We start from the raw sequence: 7154 nt of genomic DNA on the forward strand, positions 1-7154 counted from the left end.
CTAAATTGCAATTGCGTTGGCAAAAGTTATGATGTCTGGGCGGCTAGAGGAACTGAACCATAGATAGGTTATATTCATACATAAGGAGCAAAAAAAATACTTCCATATTTATTTCTATACCTACGAAGAAATCTGTTATTTTTGATTAATTTTCGCATTTCATTCATCTTTGTCATACTCGTTGTTAAACATGAACAGTCTTTTTATCTTTCGGTGAACGGCAGCTCGTGAGCACGTGCACGTTTCTCGCTTGGCCAGGTGCGACTAAAGACAACTTGTACAATTTGTCACAAGGTAAGCGCTTCAATTTTGGAACGCCTATAACCATATCTTGATTGTTATAATACATCATTCATAGAGGGTTTATGATATGATTTGTGGGAAGAACAGGTGATATTTGCTATAGTCACATCACTATTCTAGCGCTCTCGGCAGACACCGTGCAAGGTCATTACTGGAACCCATAAACGAACTGTACGGTTACCATCAGTTTGTCACTGACATAAACGCCGTCGAGAACGTAATTTACTTTCTATCCATCCCGTTTGCACTAATATGCGAGTGCGAGCGAGATGTATAGAAAGTAAATTACGTTCTCGACGGCGTTTATGTCAGTGACAAACTTATGGTAACCGTACTGTTTACTCTACGTTCGCTTAAAACGATTCCTTCCTTGGAGACTTAAGTACTGGACTGGAAATTCTGCCATTGCCTATACGCCAGACAATATTAGATACTTTTGACACATAGTCTGATACATTACTTTTGATGCCGACAACAACTTAAATGCGGACTGCAATTTTCAACACAATAAACACAAATCATAATGTAACTTCGAGCAACACCGGGAAGGGAGTCGGCATTCGCACTATTTCCCCTCTGCCGAAGCACAGGCCCAACTGGGCATGCACACAACTAGCGCGGTGCATGTTGTGACTCGTACACAAAAAGAGATGTGCAAGATTTGTCTTTGACATGTGTCATTTCCTATGTATTTGTGTGTAACTGTGTAGTGAGTGAGATGTGATGTGCGAGTGCGACTGTATGCACGTTTGGCCCCCGCAAAAAATGGCAGATGTACGGTAAGATATCGCTTGGGCTCCTCCTAACCTCCCTTCCGACGTGTCGGAAGCCGGTGTTGCTCGAAGTTATGTCATATGAATATTTAAATAAGGTGCAGCGGGCCAATTTCGACTGCGGGTAATTTCAATAAGGGATCATCCATTAATTACATCACACGTTTAGGGGGAGGGAGGGGGTTGAGAAAATGTGACATGTTGTGACAAGGGGTAGGGAGGAGTCACAAACTTTGTGACGTCACTTTAACTTCATCAGTAACCAATAATTTATTTAAATTGTTTTATTCGCTGTACAGTTAAATAGCCAGTTTTTGGAATGATAGTCGTTTTTATTCGTTTAATTTTCTTTCCCAATCAGTTTTGGGTTATAAAATTACTAAATATTTCTTTTTTCAAATATATTTTGATAAATATTTATAGATTTGCCGATTTCGTTGATAAAATGTGACGTCACCCCTCGGGGGGAGGGATTTGCCAAATGTGACCAAGTGTGACAAGGAGGGAGGGAGGGGTAAAAAAACCTAGAAATTCGTGTGACGTAATTAATGGATGACCCCTAATCGAAATATTTTCCATGTTTTACATTATTAACTAGAGTGACATATATGTCAAGATAGCGAAAAAGATGTGTTGTGTGTGACTCTAGTTAATAATGTAAAACATGGAAGATATTTCGATTAGTTGAAATTACCCCGCAGTCGTAATTGTCCCGCTGCACCTTAGCTGTTATTACCGTTTGTAGGCTAATAGATAGATACGTTGTCAGTTCACAACCATTAACCATAACTCTAAAGGCTCCGTCACACAGGGCGCGTTTTGCGGGCGGCGCATGAGCGGGGGGCGCGCCGCTTTTACATATAAAACGCTCACGACGCGCTCACGCCCCTGTGTAAACGCGCCTGTGTGACGGAGCCTTAATACTACATGATTGGCTTCATTATGTTATTACGATCAACATCGAATAGGTCTCGATAGGTATTTAATCAGTGGGCTAACCGGCCTGGCCGCAATCTAGGTAGGCGTTAGGCTACAAGATACTTGCATAACCGTCATCTGATACGCGTTTAGGTATTTCAGTAGGTACGGATATGATGGTCGTTTTTGTCTACGTGACAGCGTGATAAAACGGTGTCCGTCACTTTCTATCTCGCGGAGTTAAAAAGTGACAGTTATTTTGCGATCCATGATACGCATGCTGGTAGATATTAAACAAGGTAGCCCTGAATAAAGTATGTAGGTACCTAAATATTCATCTTCCTCGCGTGGTCCCCCACCCGGCATTTTGCCACGGCTCATGGGAGCCTGGAATCCGCTTGGCAACTAATCCCGTGGGCACAAGTTGTTATATACGAATTAATACGAAAGCGACTGCCATCTGACCTTCCAACCCAGAGGGTAAACTAGGCCTTATTGAAATTAGTCCGGTTTCATCACGATGTTTTCCTTCACCGTAAAGCGACTGGTAAATATCAAATAATATTCCGTACATAAGTTCCGAAAAACTCATTGGTACGAGCCGGAGTTTGATCCCGCGACCTCCGGATTGCAAGTCGCACGCTCTTACCGCTAGGCCACCAGCGCTTGTTGACAATATTGCTGTAATCCCAATAAAGGCAGAATCACATAGTCGCTCGTAAGTATGTTTATTTATAATACATGTATGCAGTTGTTCAACTATATATAAATAGACTGTATGTACTCAACAGTGGCGCCAACGCCAAACCAGATTGCCATAACATATGCGGAAACTATGTGCATCTATAAATATATCATTGCAATGTTGCAACTCATGTTTGGCTACTGAAGCTTTAGCATATGAATTATGAAAAAATATAATTAAGTATATTTATTTACCGATAGTTCATTTTTTTAGCATTAGAAAAAGAAAGTAACAATCTTGACGTGTTTTTTTATTTAAATTGATTGAAAACCGCGATATTACTTACGAAAGCAAAATAATGTAAATAATCGTATATGATTTATAATTGTTACATATTTGCTGTGACTTATTTAAAAAAACGTGTTTCGTAAAAAGACACGTCAAGATCGCTTACCTTCTTTCTAATGCTAAAGAAACGGACACCTACCAGAAACAATGCGGACGATGATATATATTCGCAATTAAAAATATACATAAACCTACCATACTAGCTTGGGTGGTTAGATTAAATATTAGTTACACATTTCATGTAACCGCGGCGCCGGCGCACGGTCCGCTGCGTTCTTCTCAAGTTACGAAGCCCTTACACAAGGGAATTCTGGTTGGCCTGCTTATGTATGAATCAACCTTTACGATAGCAGGCAATAACAAATGAAAAAATGCGTGTAAATGCAATTGTGACTGTTGTTAGGGTTCCGTAACCTCAAAAGGTAAAAACGGAACCCTTATATTAGGATCACTTTGTTGTCCGTCCGTCTGTCTGTCGAGACCATTCATCTCAGGATCGCTTGGAGGTATCGCACACATTACGTACGCAACTCGTGTCAATGTAAACACTCTCTTCGGTCGTGTTTCAATTCATCGCCATTCGTTGCGTATTTCCTACTTTTCGCACTTGTATCGTAATGTACTATTATGCACACGACTGTCACAATCACAATAGGGTTACCTGAGTCCTTGGAATAGATTAACATAGGTATATAACCTATAATCAGTGAATTAATTTAAATATCTCATATATAGCTATCCATGCCGTACTCGGCAACCTTTGTCATGCAAAAATCTACCTTATCTTTACGCTATAAGGTCTACAATTGGCTGTGTTTGTGGTTTGTCATTGTGGATGCAAAGCATGTCGTTAGATTTCATTATGCAGCTAAGGTCTAGGTGTTAATATTAATACATCACCTTATATTATGACATAATTATCGGCTTTTGTATGTAAGGCTTGAGTTAGGTCCAAAAGTAAGCCCGTTGTGACAACTGCTCAGATATTGTGAACCCCGTAGACGCTCCGATATATCTGATAGCGACTGTACCTACATATAAGGGTGACCCCCTAATTTTGAAGTCTCGAATCTGCAACGTCTGTTTTAACAATCACAACCTGTAGGGATCGTGCGCATTGGAGGGTCTATCTTGTGGCCTGAATCGGAAACATATGTGCATATATATGTACATTGCCAAAGCGAGTGCTACCATCTACCGTTCTCGTCGGTACGTTTCCTTGTGCATAGTAGGTTCTGCCATCTTGTGGTAGCCCACAACAGAAGCACACAGGTACATCGGAAGGATAAACGACACATTTAGGCCTCGCGCCAAAAATCTGACGGCTCCTATGCTACTCCCTATAGTTAATGCACGGGGCCTATAACCGCTCGACTGCAGTCGTGTAGCTCGTGTAGGTAACTGTAATTGTATGAGACCTAGAAAGTGTTCAATGGGTAGTGTAGTGCGCTAGAACAGTTAGTCAAAGAACGGTGCCTATAGCGGCATAAGACCTAACTCTAGGTATTCCCGCGGTGCAAAAAGGTATGGCGCTGTAAAAAATATACCGACTCCACTATAAATACAGTTTAAATTGTTATCATTTATAATTTTATGGATAAATCTGCAGTGGCCCTTCACCTAAGTAAGTAGTATAAAAAAACCGGACAAGTGCAGGTCGGACTCGCCCACCGAGGCGAGGGTTCCATACTTTTTAATATTTGTTGTTATAGCGGCAACAGAAATACATCATCCGTGAAAATTTCAACTGTCTAGCTATTACGTTTCATGAGATACAGCCTGGTGACAGAGAGACGGACAGATAAACAGACAGACACACCGAAAAAAATAATTTTCTACAATACTACGAGAACGTATAGTAATTAAAAATATAGTTATACCTACTAAAATCCGGTAGTAATAACAAAAAATGTTGTATCGTGTAAAACTTGTTTTTTAAACGTCACTGTTTAATTCTAGTTAAATGCAATTTAGTACTGCTTACAATTTCGTTGTATATGTAAAGATGCAAGTGTTGTAAATATTAAACGTTTGTCTCGTTTAATATATGCATCGTAACACTAACTATTGATATGTAAAAATAAAGATACGAGTGTACACGTTACAAGTTATTATGTTGTGGTTACTATAATGCATTGTAGTCTGAACGAATCAAACAGTTGTGCCAACACCACGGTGTATGCGCGGGTGGCGGGGGGCAGAGAAAGGAATTGCGCAAGTCACAGAACATCAGCCATTACGCCAGCGTCTTACGTTCCGGCCGGTCGATGTTTTATTTACGTAGATCCTGTCCATAATTTTATTGTAAACTAGTACAAGTGTATAGTATAAGTGCGTGTTGTTTGCGTGTTGCTGACACAGTGAAATGTGCGTGCTCCGATTAAGGCCGTTCCCTGAGCCAGAAATGTAAAAATACCCCAATAATTATCCTATTTTTCTAAGAAACGGTGATATTTGTAGACGTGGGAAAAATAAATATAATTCTTGATTATATTATCTTTAATAACACAGCTTTCGATACACGATTCATAACACTTCGCTCGATACAATTTATTCCCAAAGTAACCTCCAATTCGAATTTTTACTCCAACTTTACTCGTTTCTTTACTATGTGACACTATGAAACAAAAAAAGGAGAAAAATCAATCATAAGTATAACAGTAATTTGACAGCTTTAGAAAAACGATAATTAGAGGCAATATTTTTAAAATAAATAAACATCAACTAATTCTATCGTAACAAAATATCGACTCCGGCCTGCATGCTCTATCTCCGTCCGTCTTTCGAAATGAGACAGTGATGGCTGAGCGCTCGTGCCAGACGGACCTGTACTAGGTGTCCCCAAAACAAATATAAGATTTACTTATAAAAACTGTGCTGTGTTGTGTGTCCTAGTGATATACCGTGTGCACCAAAACCTTTAAGTTATAATGGGTAACAAGCAATTGAATAAAAAGAAGACATCTCGAAAAAGACAACTCGGAAGATTCCAACAAACAATGGAACTAACGTAAGTAAAAATGTATATTTATTACACAGTGAAATACGTAATTATTACTTAATTTAATATATACTTGATCGTACTAATTAGTAATCCATATAACTTAAAACATTCTAGAATTTAATAATCGCTCCATCTACCGGTAAACATTGTCATCAATTCATCATCTAAATAGCTTAAAAGGATATTGCGATTCGCGACGTTTACACCACGCGGCACTAGCGCCTTGCACGGCAAAGACAGAAAACATTGCCGTCTATGTGTGCGTCGTGAGTCGTAGTTACGCGGTTGCGGTGTAGTGGGCCTTCCTATAAATACGCGCACACAGTGATACATGTAACGCACACAATTAGACGCATAAAGCGTTCTTTTAGCAATCCATCCACCTATCGAGGGTTCGAACCTCTCGTGATTTGTCATGCGTCTAAACTTTTTACTTTTTTGTCTTTCTAGGAAAAGAAGAAAATTGGATAATTTCACAGCCGAACATGATACTATATCTTTAGACTACATCGAGTGAGTATAATTATTTGACTTGTGCTTTTTAGCCCTACCTACGTAACACAATACACTACTACAATTTATCTTTATTTACAGACTGCAAAATATGGAAATGGAATCTCCGATTTCATCAACCACTGACATTCAAAGTAACGAGTAAGTTCTAATTCTAATTGTGGCATTATCTATGAAAAGGGACCTTATTGTCTATGGCGCTTACGACGCACTGCGTCGCACGGCGTGGTATTTTATATCAGAGCATCGTTAATAATGGCGGAAGCGCCATCGACAATAAGGTCCCTTTTCATAGATAACGTCACAAATACCTACCTACTCAAGTACTCACAGCGGCGGCGTACGAAAAGACCTTAGTTAGATTTAGATACCTACTGTTTTCCTATCAGTGCAGATGCTTATATCTTTTTATGAATTGAATTGATATTCTCAATTATTTGGACATATTTTGTACTTATTTTCCTAGATGGCTATTAGTAGTATTAGTACTACCTACTTAGCAAATGTTCGCCGAAAACTAAATAAAATGTCGCCAATTAATAATATCGTACGAGATACATTGCCCTCATCAGTTATTTGATATTCTCCAAGAGGTACTTAATTTAAAAAA

General features: G+C 39.2%; 1 long non-coding RNA gene across 1 annotated transcript; it reads left to right on the forward strand.

Annotated features, from left to right (window-relative positions):
• The first annotated feature begins 5478 nt into the window (after positions 1-5478).
• On the forward strand, positions 5479-6830 carry LOC134800934 (uncharacterized). The gene is made up of 3 exons (XR_010145596.1): positions 5479-6037; positions 6482-6544; positions 6626-6830. It is a non-coding gene; the product is annotated as an uncharacterized LOC134800934 (long non-coding RNA).
• The last annotated feature ends 324 nt before the right edge of the window (positions 6831-7154 follow it).

The sequence above is a fragment of the Cydia splendana genome, chromosome 20 (assembly GCF_910591565.1).
Source record: "Cydia splendana chromosome 20, ilCydSple1.2, whole genome shotgun sequence".
Taxonomy (NCBI): domain Eukaryota; kingdom Metazoa; phylum Arthropoda; class Insecta; order Lepidoptera; family Tortricidae; genus Cydia; species Cydia splendana.